Source organism: Falco peregrinus, chromosome 1 (genome assembly GCF_023634155.1).
Source record: "Falco peregrinus isolate bFalPer1 chromosome 1, bFalPer1.pri, whole genome shotgun sequence".
NCBI classification, from domain to species: Eukaryota; Metazoa; Chordata; class Aves; order Falconiformes; family Falconidae; genus Falco; species Falco peregrinus.
Genome location: NC_073721.1, coordinates 11,086,324 through 11,098,762, shown reverse-complemented (window position 1 = coordinate 11,098,762; position 12,439 = coordinate 11,086,324). Strand labels below are relative to the sequence as shown.

Genomic DNA, 12,439 nt, shown 5'->3' with positions numbered 1-12,439 from the left:
TAATGGAAAGGTATTTGAAAGTAAATAGTTTAGGGCTAAATCTGGGCCAAATTGCTCTCTGTCTGATTTAGTGGGACATTAAAGAAATTCACAAAATAGTATGATTCATTTTGCTGTCAGACCCTGGCTGTTTTCCCTTGCCTGAGGTTAGGCTGACATACATCTCTCCCCAGCATCTCGCACAGACTTAACACACCAGTGTGGTCTTCCTGTGAAATTCAGTTTTGGAAAAAAGTCCAGCCAGCCACCATGTTCACCCCTCCCACATGGCTACAGGTGCTACGTATTTTAATGTGTACATTAACCTTACAGCGCACGCTATCTCATGAAATGCCCTAAGCACATCTGTTTTCCACCTCCACATTCCCATCAAAAGATCTGATTCCCTCCTTCCATCATTAGGAGATAAAACCAGTACTCTGCAATTTTATATTTTATAAGAAATAAGGCGACCCACTGTTTTTTTAAAATTAAACAAACTGGTTTGAATTTGGATTTAAGGTTTCGGTATTTTGAGGTAACTGATCTTCATTTTGTGTATGAGGAAAAAAACCCCGATATTGTTTTTATTAGTTTTATTAAAAACTATATTTATAAAACTGAAATCAGTTTTATTTTTCATATTTTTTCTCTCCCTCCCTCCCCCTGCAGTTGCCCAAAGGAATTACTGCTTTCTGCGTGAAGGGCAGGAGACAGAGGGGCCAAGACATTGTGGATTTGGCCACTGACAGCCTCCTTGCTTGGAGGGTCACCAGCCTGTACCTCAGATCACCATTATTTATGCAACAACAGTCAATATTTCTGCAGCGCTTAGGACCTTCTTCTAACGGATGCTTCAAGAAGAAGCAGGCAGGTAAAGCTAGGGCACGTGGGTTTTGGCCAGACCTTCAGAGACTCTTAGGAAGAAGGTGATAATCTGCTAATTAAGAAAACAGTGCATCATAAGGACATTAGATAGCCCTCCTTGTATGTAACTACCATGACTTTCATCAGACAATATCTCCCTTTAGCTTTACATGCCTAGCTATCAACCAAGCACACATTTTAGTTATTAGACCTGATTTTAAACCCTAACGTACATCGCAGGTATTGCAAAAGTCAAAGCAATACAGGCAGAGTTGTAATCCAATCTGTTAATACCGTTGAAGTAGCAAGAGCAACTGCAGATTTTAAGGTTAACTTCAAAATGTGGATTACTATGAAATTTAAACATTGTCTAAAAAGAAATACATATATATATCTATGTATTTGTAAAATAAATATATATCTCTATATACGTAAAAGGAAATACATAGTATAAAGACAGCCAGGTAAGCACAGCTTCCAGTACAGTATCATGAAAATATACATTTCACAGATCTCGGCTAACATGGAACTGCAAAATGAAAGCAAAGAGGTTCTCTTCTTCCTTGGACAGACTTTCGACTAGTTGATTACAAGATAGTAAGTTGTGTGGAAACTTTAGGTTTTCTATTAAAATTCAGACTCAGAAAGAGTTTTGTTCTCCAATATCATCCTTAGGATCTGTTCATCTTTTCCAAGAAACAAGCATAAATTCCACCGCTGCTCTATTACATTCCTGCTGCAAGGCTGCAGTAGGCTGAAGCTGCCTACTGTTGCTGTGGTTACCAAAATTTCCCACCCACTGAATCATGTTCCAGTCTGGATATTTGAAACTTCTGTTAGTGGTAATTGTGTTTTTCTTCTTTGGTGTTATGCAAATGCATAAGTATTTTGTACTTTTAGAACAGTGTTTGACTTCCATCCTCTGGCCAGTGTCCCAGGATGCACTCCCTCCTCACCTGCTGTTCATTTCAGCTACTTTCATTTACTCCATCCTACTCCATAATCCCAAACCCTAAAGAAAAAACTGGTTCTGCAGTGGAAGGAGATGAGTTACCAAGAAGAGGACACGGAGCATCTTCCAGCCATCCACCCCTATTGGGGGCTTGCCTACCCTGCAGAAACTACACAAAAGAGCAGTCTGATGCACTGACAAGGTACAGGTTAACCACAAAACCCCTGCTTTGCAGGGCTGGTGATTTAAAGAAGCACCAGGCATCCTAAACGCAGATAACCAAGCTTTGAAACGGGCACGTTTTTCCTTCCTGCTTCTAGAAGTCTATTTGGTGAACAATAACATCAGCAGCAGGACAGCACTGCTTCTCTGCACTGTTTCAATGAAAAAAGGGGCCATTGTTTTATAGAATTCAAATTAGCAGCTTTAACCCAGGGTAAACGTGTGGTTGCACCAAAGTACAAAGAACTTATTGATGCAAAACCATACAATAAGGTCATTCCTATGTTACATTTCTACCTAGATTACAGTGAAACTAGCAGAGCAAGATTTTGATGATATCAAATGATATCTTTGATATTGTATATGCTTTGCAAATGCTCACTTTTTAAAAATGCACTGCCAATCCCACTAGGAAACTCACAAAAATATTTGTCTAATATAAAAGTGCATCAACTTGCTGAGATAGAAAAGTACAAACGGTGATTCCTTGCCTGCATTTCCCCCTGTATCTTTTCTCCATGGTGCATATAGACTGGCTGAAGCATTTTTGTTGGTTCCTTTAAAATTAGCAACAATTGTACTGAGCTTTCAAAGTGAAACAAACCTTTAAATCTTGGCAGGATTTAATTAAAACCATCTCATAGTTATTTAATTTTAAAATAACTGCACTTGGGATGGGGAAAGGCAAGAATAGCTGAAGAATCAATGAGTGACCTAGGCCATGAATAAACTCAAATGGGGGAGGGGTGTTTTTAAAGACTCTCTGAGAAGTTACTAAACACCAGTTGGCAAATTTTAATGTAAGAAAAGTTCTAAGTTAAGAAAACAGTCTTAATTTTTTCTAATATTAGTGTTCTTGGGCAGCTGCAAAATTCAGAAACTAATTTACTAGGTAAAGCTTTTAAAATTACCAGGACATTTTAAAGAATAAAATGTTGATCTTTTTGCCTATTTTCCAGGAAAACTTTCAAATCTGGGGAGGGACTTTCCTGAAAATTATTTTTAATTGACTCTGTCTTCCATGTTTTACTAGGTTTCTGTTATAAGGCTGTGTCAAGTTCAGATAAGGAGAGTGTCATGGAAGCAGTCTAGGCATACAAAATGTACTTGAATGCTTGAATCAGTTCATCAGTTAAGCCATTAGAAATATACAAATAATTCAGTTTTTCACCAGGATGCTAAATTCAGAGAACAGCATTCCTTGCAAAGCAAACACATACAAATATTTCATGTAAATTTCCATTATTTTGGGGTTGGTTTTTTTTTTCTTTTTACAGCAAGGTTTTTACTTTTAAATTGAAGGTTTTAAACCCACAAGGTTTTGTTTAAATATTTTGCTTACATTAATTCAAAGGGAAATAGCTTGACCTTCCGTTTTTCAATTTACAGGGCTGAAATAACTTTAACTATCTTAATGTAAACCCCCATGTAGGTTAACTTCAGTAGAATAAGCAGTGCTCACAGTGCATTTCTGAGTTGGCAGCAGGGATAACAAAAAACATCAACCCAAATAATTCTGGAGCTCCATCAGGAATTAATTTTCAACACAAAATTAGAGAACACTGAAAACAGAAGTAAATTAAGGAATTGCCGGTGCCCTCTGTTTCCTGGACAGCTGTAAACATACAAAATGAACCTAGGTGATAAACTCCCAGGAAATTTTCATTTTATGAGTTAGGGCCTTCAGGGTTCATGTTATACGTAAATTAATGAGGTCTATGTATTGAGATAAAAGATTGGCCTCTTTTTGGCTTCTATTGACTGACAGCGTAGACAGGTTTCATCAACAGAAAGTCATTGAGCAAGGAGCACGTGAATGTTTTTAAGAATATATCACAGAGCATCCTGGAGCTTCAGGGTTCCTGCCTAATCCCCAGAACATCAGGGAGCTGTTCTCACACAGGGAGAGGTGAGGATCCCCTTCAGTGACAATCCTACTGCCCATCTGTCTACTAACAATCAGATCTATCTATGGCATCTCCACGGCTCTTGCAAACCTTGCCCTGCTGAGTTTCTCTAGGCCTGTCCTTTCACACCATGTGTTGTTAGATTTTGTTATAATGTTAAAAAACCACTGTCGTTTCCCTTGAATAACTTACGCTGCAACTTGCAAAATCAAGATGATGGGCAGCAGGCACTGGTGCAAGGCAGTAAAAGCAGCTGACGGACTGAGTAGGACAGTTACAGAAAACCGCTGTTTAACAATTGCTGTGCAAACACAAAGGACGTTTGAGGATTTCTAAGCTGCAAAGGCAATGAAGCACAAGGTGAAGGGAGATGTGATTTGGAAAACTACGCAGCTGTTGGTATGCTAAAAGGAGAGGAGTTCAGGAGGTGCTCACCTCACCTGCCCCCCAGATCTTTGGAAGACAGAAAATTCCATAAATTTAAGAAATAACATAGAAGAATCAGCAAGACTCAATAGTAATACAAAGAACTGGGCAGACCAGACCCACATTTCCCTAATTTTCCTGATAAAGTGTTTATTAAATGTTCACTTTATTCAAAAAATAAGTCTGATGAAAATTAGCATTTTGTGATATCATTATATATATACGCCACTGTATATTATTTCACCGTTGCTAAACCGTGACATTTAAGGTGACAATAGCAGCAGACTGATTTAATTTATGATTAAAAGGAAAATATACAATTTTAATTCCATTTGCTTTTGCAGTGCCTTTTTAGCTCAGCTCTGACAGAAAGGAAGTCAGACATTTGGATAAATGAGCTAGGCTGATTGAATATTGATAAGCCAATTTTTAATTTATCAAGGTTATCTAGAGGTGCTAACCTGACACTGCATACTAACAAGAAATATCAACACACTAAGTGATGTGTGCAGTGAAATATTTCTTGGGTGAAAAAGCTCTGGATAGATTAGGATTATTAAAATTAGAATCTTGCAATGGGGATAGAAGTGACTTCCTAAGGGGAAATTAAAAGCAGGTGAGAAGCGTGACAGAGAGACTGAGATGAATAGGTGGCAAATTTTATACCTTGCACAGAGTGCAACATAAAACCCACATCAAATCAGTATGGATAAGAGAGAAAGAGAACTACCTTTGTGAAAAGTAGAGTTCACATGGCACGAAAAATGCTAATGTTTCACTTCTCCAAATTTTCACAGCAAGCCAGGTAATCATTACAGACCTTACAATACACTCCCCACATTTTCAAAAATCTGCAAGGTTTGGCAGCCCCGGACAAAAGACAATGTCCAAACAACTGAGAGGAAGCAAGAGAGCATTATTCTCCAGTCTTGGGAATTCAGAAAGGAGCAGAGTGTATTGCTGCAAGAATAGTGCCAGAGGAATACGTAAGACTTCAGAAAAAGAGCACCAATTCCTCTCTTGCAGCACAGAAATAATTTAATAAAATGACATCTATAGCAGCACTGGACCAATTTCAGATGTTTGTATGTTTTAATTAGAGATAAGTAATTGGAATACTTCATTTCATAGATTTATCAACAACGTATAAGTTCTGTGAGACTCAAGTGTATGTAAGTGTGGGCAGGAAATACCAGAAATAAAGCTTTTCTTCAGTTTTGGTTTTTTTTCCCCTCTTGTGAAGCTAAAAATACTGAAGCCTTACCTAACTTTTTTTGTGGTTTAGCTTCTGCTCACCCACTGCCTTAGCAACAGGTAGAGTAACTGTGGCACCTTACACGTGCTGACCAAACCCAGCCAGCACAGCCACGGCTGGTGTCCCCTCAAGGCTGGCTGCCGGGAGCATAGCACTAAGCGTGAATTTTCTACCATAGCTGTGTTGAGATCTGATTTCACAGATAACTTCCCTTGCTGCTGTCCTGCTTGAAAGAAGAGTCTCTGATGTAAATTTCCTTTGTCAATATTCGTTTTTACATCTTTTCCAGTTCTGCGAGACCTTACTTGGTGTAATCTTTCACCTGCACCCGTAAAAGCACAGGGCACGTGGACTGAGATAGCATTCTTCTGGAGCTGGACCTTGTGACTCTTTTCATCAATTCCCAAAGTACTTCACTAACATTCTTTCAAAGTTTGATAGTTTGTAACAGATTAATGCTGTAGCAGCTTTACCCTTGAGACACACACAAAAAATGTTCTTACAGCATTTTTTCCTAAAATAGGAATGTAATTGAGTAGACTCGAGAGAATTTATGTATCTTTCAATGGTGTGTAGCATTCTAGTAGTGTGCTTTTCATCTTTTCATTATTCTACACGATCCTGTGATTTTTCTCCTATATGAAATCAATTGCTCCCTACTTTGACGTACATGCTTAGTTCAGGGTTCTGTTGATTCCTCACTGACGTAAAAGAATATCTCCGTAGTTTGTTAAATTTGTTTATCTTTCAGTAGGGACATCCCATTTGCCATTTCAAAGGCAAATTCATTTACACCCCATACATTTGCCCTTGGTGATTTCCCTCATTCAGGACTCTACAACCATTTAGAATTCAGCACAAGTGACAGTATTAGCTGCTCATATTTTGTCCTCCTTTTAGGACAACTCAACACTGTTACCATTCGTAAAATCTGCTCTTCTACCTCCCTTCCCTTGAGGGAGACCCATCCAATAGGACAGGCTGATATCAAAACAGATCACTGAAAAGCAACTTTTTGATTCGATCTTAGCACCCAGCTCTTTACCATTTCCAACAAAAGTGATAGCATAGTTATAAGTGCACTATTATTTCTAAAAGCTTACCTTCATGACTGCGTACAAAAAAAAAAAAAAAATAAATCACATTTCTCCTTTGTTCTGAAAATACTGATATTTCAGGTGATTACAACAAAGAAATAATCCAGGGTGTTTCCTAGCAAAGAAATACCACCACCACTGCTTCCCAACCAACTACTCATAATCAAATGGTTATAACATTTGAGCAAAGAATTAACAAATATGCTATTAATATGTAGTGTCAAAAGCTACAAATTTCAGATGGATTCTGATTTATTGCTCTCAATGCATTATGAATAAACCCATTGAAGTCAAGATAAAGAAAAAAAGATACTACTGTACTTGAATAAACGTAACTCCTGAAAAAGAGATTGTTTTAAAATTATTCTAGATTCTGCAAACTGTTTCATATTGCCATAGGCTTTTTGTGTTTATATAGCGTATGTGTGTTTAACTTTTCAGCTGAGAGACTTCACCGGTACAAGTTTGCATTTGTCACAACCCTCTCAAAGAGGATGCAAAAGACCACTGCGAAGCTGGAACTGATGGAGGCACACTCTGATTTTGATCTCTTTTGAATGATCCGTACTACTGTCACGGTTCAATTCCTCTTATCTCTTAGACCGTATGAATTGGAAATAGTCATCTGAAATATTAAATTGATAACGCACAGCTTTTAATTTCCTTCAGACATTATCATACCGCATCATCCATTTGCACAGCTCTGAGAATCAGTCTGTGTGAATTAATGATGCATCTCCATATCTGCCTGATAAAGATAGAGGGCTGTGACAACGTTTACATCTGATACTATTAGCGTCCCTTCAATGATAATCATTAACAAGTCCATTAATGAGAACATATTTCCCTGAGGCCCTATGGTCATTCGACATTGTAATCTAAATCTATACTCTCCAGAAACTCTATTAGAAAGCAATGAAGTGAGTCTCTGAACTATACAAAGGTTATCAGCTGAGTTATCTCCCTGAGCAAAAAATGAGGGAGACTTCCTTCAATATTGGCAGTACAGAAAATTAAAATATACAATTGCCTTTTTTTTTTTTTTTTTAAGCCAATAACCATATCAGAAATATACTGGCTGAAAGCTGCATACCAACAGCTTTGAATAACCGAGCAACACACAATCAAACCCTTAACTTCTAGAAAGTTGTATTTAACTGGAATAACAAAGCTCAGAAACATCACAATGATTAATATAATAATTTAATAACGATGACTCTGACTAGTTAACACACAAATCTGTTGGGCTGAAGTCTGTACCATAACTTAACGCGGATTTGACTGAAATAAGAACTACTGCAGCACACCATTCCCTATTCATCAGCAGATGAAATAACAATTCAAGAAACAGAAGAATTACTTTCATTTCAAAATTATTTTATTACAAAAACATACTTAGCTTTCTATTTTCTATGAAACTTTTTTCACCCCAGGCCTAACAGACAATAATTCACCTTACAACAAGCATCTAAGCTGGCAGCTTCAGAGCACCAAATATCGTGAACAAAAATAGTCAGCTCTTCCCAAATCCTAATACTTACAACAAGAATGAAACTGGAAGGACATCACCGCTGCAATCTCTCCCTGAACTGAGCCGAGAGTAAGCAGAATTTATGACTCCTGGACTGTGTACTTGGTATCCTTCATCTGTGGTAAATCAAAAGTTTGCTGGTGTCAACAAAATATGAAGTCCTCCTTTAAATATGTATTTTTGAGGAGGAATTTTTTTTTTCTTAAACTGCCACAAAACCACACCCAAATATCCATTATTATCATTAAAAGGCCCTTCATGAAGGCACAACTTCCCAGAATATCAGTATTATATAAAGTAAAATAAATTATGCCCAAGATAAAACAGGAGAAGTGTGGATCACTATAGTGAAGCCATGGGTAGCCATTCCTGGAAGACACATCCCTATAGCCTCCATGTTCACTACTGAACTGCTCCCATTTTACCACAGACCTGCCCTGGCCGTGACAGACTTTTCTTTTGCAGATAACCATCCATTTATCTTAAAGTATTACAGCAGTTGAAAGACAGCTAGTAATGAATTAATTGCTTATATTGCAATGCAAATAGAAACACTTCCCTCAAGATTTAGCACTGATCATTCAGGTTTTTCAGGAATATATATATTTCCCCCAGCAATAAAACTGTATTGATATTTAGAAGCTATTTACATTGTTCACTCCATGCACCACCAGAAGATCTGACTGGAGACTGTTACCACAGTATTAAATACTAATCCTGCTTCATATTTGCGTCATATCCATGATGAGCTCTATGCTTTATTAGCAAGTTGAGGTAAGAAATAAAATAAATACGGAGGCAATTAAATCCGACCTCTGTTTAATATGAGCTTCTTTGAATTTTCTATGTAATCTCTGTTAGAAACAAAAGAGTGAACTAGATGAATGTTCAAATTAACCCCATATAGGGGTTTCTGTCTGTATACACAGAATCTAGTTTAGAAAAGCTTTAAGTCACTTCTGTTTCCTCTTAAGTCTCTCACAGACAGCTTGGGAGATTATGTACAGTACCTGTGTCTTTACTCAGTTTCCTTAGCTGTGTTATAATTTCAAGGCTAATTTCCTAGGGAGGAAAACCTGCTTAAAAATTCCACTGACTATATACTGCCCTTAGCTAGAAAGGAAAACATACTGTCAACAGTCATGTTCGGAACATCGAAATTCTGAAGCTTATTATTACTCTCTAAGAATTTAACATTTAAAAAGAGAACGTGAAGTTTCACATCGCATGTTATAATTTACTCAGTGAGCATCAAGGTCGCTCCTAAGCATCTGCCTGTGAAATGTTACATACAGAAATGTAAAGCGAGTTTTGTGTTGTAAAATACAATGAAGCATTTTAAAATCCAAATCCCTTCCCTCTTTCCAAGGGAACAAATTATTTTTTCCTGGAAACCAACATGCTGCTAGATTCAGACCCAGTTTGCCAAATCTGAGTCTGGATGGATGTTTCACAGTGAAGACATAATACCTTGGAAAGAGAAAATACACGTAACAAACCTGACAAGAACAGCAGTGCACGCAGGGCTCAGCCATGGGAACAAGCACTGTGCCAAAATTAATCACATCCAGAAAAGTACAACTCCTTCGTGTTCCTCTTTAGTGCTTGCCAACGGTGCTGACAACTTTTAACATGAGGTGGTATATTAAGAGCTTTTTTGAAAACCTGCAAAGAGATTAAAGAATGGTGATAAGTCTCCTCATACTCAGTCAAAGCAATAAATAACAATGATTTTTCTGAAACACATTGAAAAACCTGTATCAGCCCACCAAGGTACTTGAAACACAGTTGTGACAATTCACAGGAAAATCCAAATTCAAAGTTCCAGTGAAATGTATCTTTCCCAGTATATTCAACCACCTGCAGTGTTCCAGCAAAATGGCAGGCAGAGCTCTGCATCAACACTTCTGCAAACCCAGCTGAATTGAAATCCTTAATAAAAGCATTTTAAAACCCAAATTTCTAGGTTTTCACTATGCATAGCTTTTTAACTTTTTTTTTTTTTTTTTTTTTTTTTTGGTGTGATATACTGGGTTGTGTTTGCTTCTCTTGGCAAATCAACTGCCTTTTTTTTTTTACTGGCTCAGAGTAGCTTCTGCAAACTTTACTGCATCTGTTGCCTCAACTAAGTTTTTGCTATATATGTATAAACATCTTCAAATCTAAAAGGAGATTTAACTTAGGAGTTATTGAATTGTCGCTGCAAGATCATTTCTCTAGTATCTCCCATGCAATGAGGGATCACTGCCTTCCAATCCTGTTTCAAGGAGGGCATTGAGTGTTGTAAGTTTTTATGATCTGTTACATTCTGCTTAGGAGTCTGCTAATGTACGACTTGCATTTCTGAATTGTTTCCTTGAAACTTGGCATCTTCTTAACAAGACCATCCTTGGCAGGAATGAGGCTTCCATGGTAATCAAATAGTAGAGAGATTTCTAATTACCTTTGGGGAGTTAACCTTCGTGATTGTGCCATGGCTCCACTGAGTCAGTGTTTCAGGAAATCACTCGCAGGTGATGTCTCCAAACAGGCTCACTGCAAGGCAGGAAAGAAGCCGGTTTAGTGACTTAGGAATAATAAGAAGAAATATACAAAGTGATGAAAAAGAAGACAGAAAACAACATGCAATAGTTTAAACGTTTGAAGGAAGGAAAATAAGAGAGAACAGAAGAAGGTAAAGTGGGTAGGCAAAACCAGGTAGAAGATGGCAGAATGGGAAGAAAGCTCAGGGACAAGCGTAGGAATGAATATTCCTCTTACTTCTCCATAAGCAGAGAAGGAGGATGTCAAGTATCTAAATCTAGATATATACACAGAGAAATGTCAGTCAGTTGGCCGTACATGATCTTGTTCTCTGATCTTCAGGGGTCACTTGAGAAGTCAGTCTTGGGCTCTTCCAGAAAGGCTGAAAACTGAAGGGGACACGAGTTTCCATGGACAATTGCTCCCTGAAGTGTGTAGAATTTACCACACACCCGCCCCACCCCCCCCCCCCCCCCAAAAAAAAAAAAAAAAAGAACCCCAAACAGAAAACGACAACAAAAACCCTCAAAAACTAGATCTGACTTTCTAGATGGGCCTTTCTGGATCTCCACACACACACTTTGTGCAAATCACCACTTGGCAGCCCGTTTTGGCTCGAGCAGTTGGCAGGTTTTGGCAGTTCAGTCTCATTTTTAAGCCTTCAGTAAGTAACTTTGCTAACTTCCCTGGATGTGATTAAATTAACCTTTTCTCCTCTTCTAAAGCACCAGCTGGGGGGGCACACAGAGCTTCAGACAGTATTATATTTATCAAGGCTCTTGCTGCAAATAGTACTTTTACAGTCTCAAATGTCATCTTAAAATCTAAACACCTGCAAGTCTCTGATACGGTGACATCAATTACGTTTGGTTCGCACAACAATAAACTGTCAAGTCTGTTGGATTTGTGCTGTTTTCCTCTTATCTGTCACTTCTTGGAGTCTGCGACAGCTTTATGGGAATGCATTATTCCTTGGGAAAGTTGAGATCTGCACAGTCTTTTCAGTGAAAGACATTATTCACCAGTTTTATGAACAGTGAAAAAGGGCCGTAAATGGATTCAGAAGCATGAAAACGAGCACTTTTCTTCCTGGTTTCAATGTAAATAACATATTATACAAGACTTGCAGAGCTGACTTCAGATCCCCACGTTGTTCTGTTGTCGGAATTCACTTGTTTTGTACGTGGGAAATGAGAGCCGTATAATCGTGCGTGTCTGACTGACAAAACCGTGAGGGAAGAGCCTTTTTATCGTTTGTGCCCAGGTTGATGGCAGGATCTTCCAACAAATGGTGTCTAAAGCCATGGTTTCTGATAAGCTCCTGACCACCGCAGAGTGCATATGACCTTTTTAAATTTCAGAGTTGCTTCTGATGTTTAGATTAGACAACTATTCCAGTCAAAATATTTGCCTTCCCAATTTCTTTTCACAATAATTTTCTAAGGAATTTCAATGACGGTGTAAATTTCCAAGTTTGACAGAGAAGAGAGGTGTCAGACAGTAGAAACCTTTCTGCTAGCTAGTGAGGCATGGAAGTTGTAACAGTTGTCGTTCCTGAACCAAGACTTAAGCTGAGGGTTACTTTCCTCTAAAGCTTTACCTTCCTGACACTGTAAAAAAAAAAAAAAAAAGAAGCACAAAGACTACATGAAAGTCTCCTGAGATTGTCCGGTATTCAGC

General features: G+C 38.1%; 1 long non-coding RNA gene across 1 annotated transcript; it reads right to left on the bottom strand.

Moving 5' to 3' along the window:
• Positions 1-7,983: 7,983 nt before the first annotated feature.
• Positions 7,984-10,773, bottom strand: LOC114013893 (uncharacterized). Its single transcript, XR_003557151.2, has 3 exons — positions 10,680-10,773; positions 9,736-9,901; positions 7,984-8,352 (listed from the first exon to the last, which is right to left on the bottom strand). It is a non-coding gene; the product is annotated as an uncharacterized LOC114013893 (long non-coding RNA).
• Positions 10,774-12,439: the final 1,666 nt, after the last annotated feature.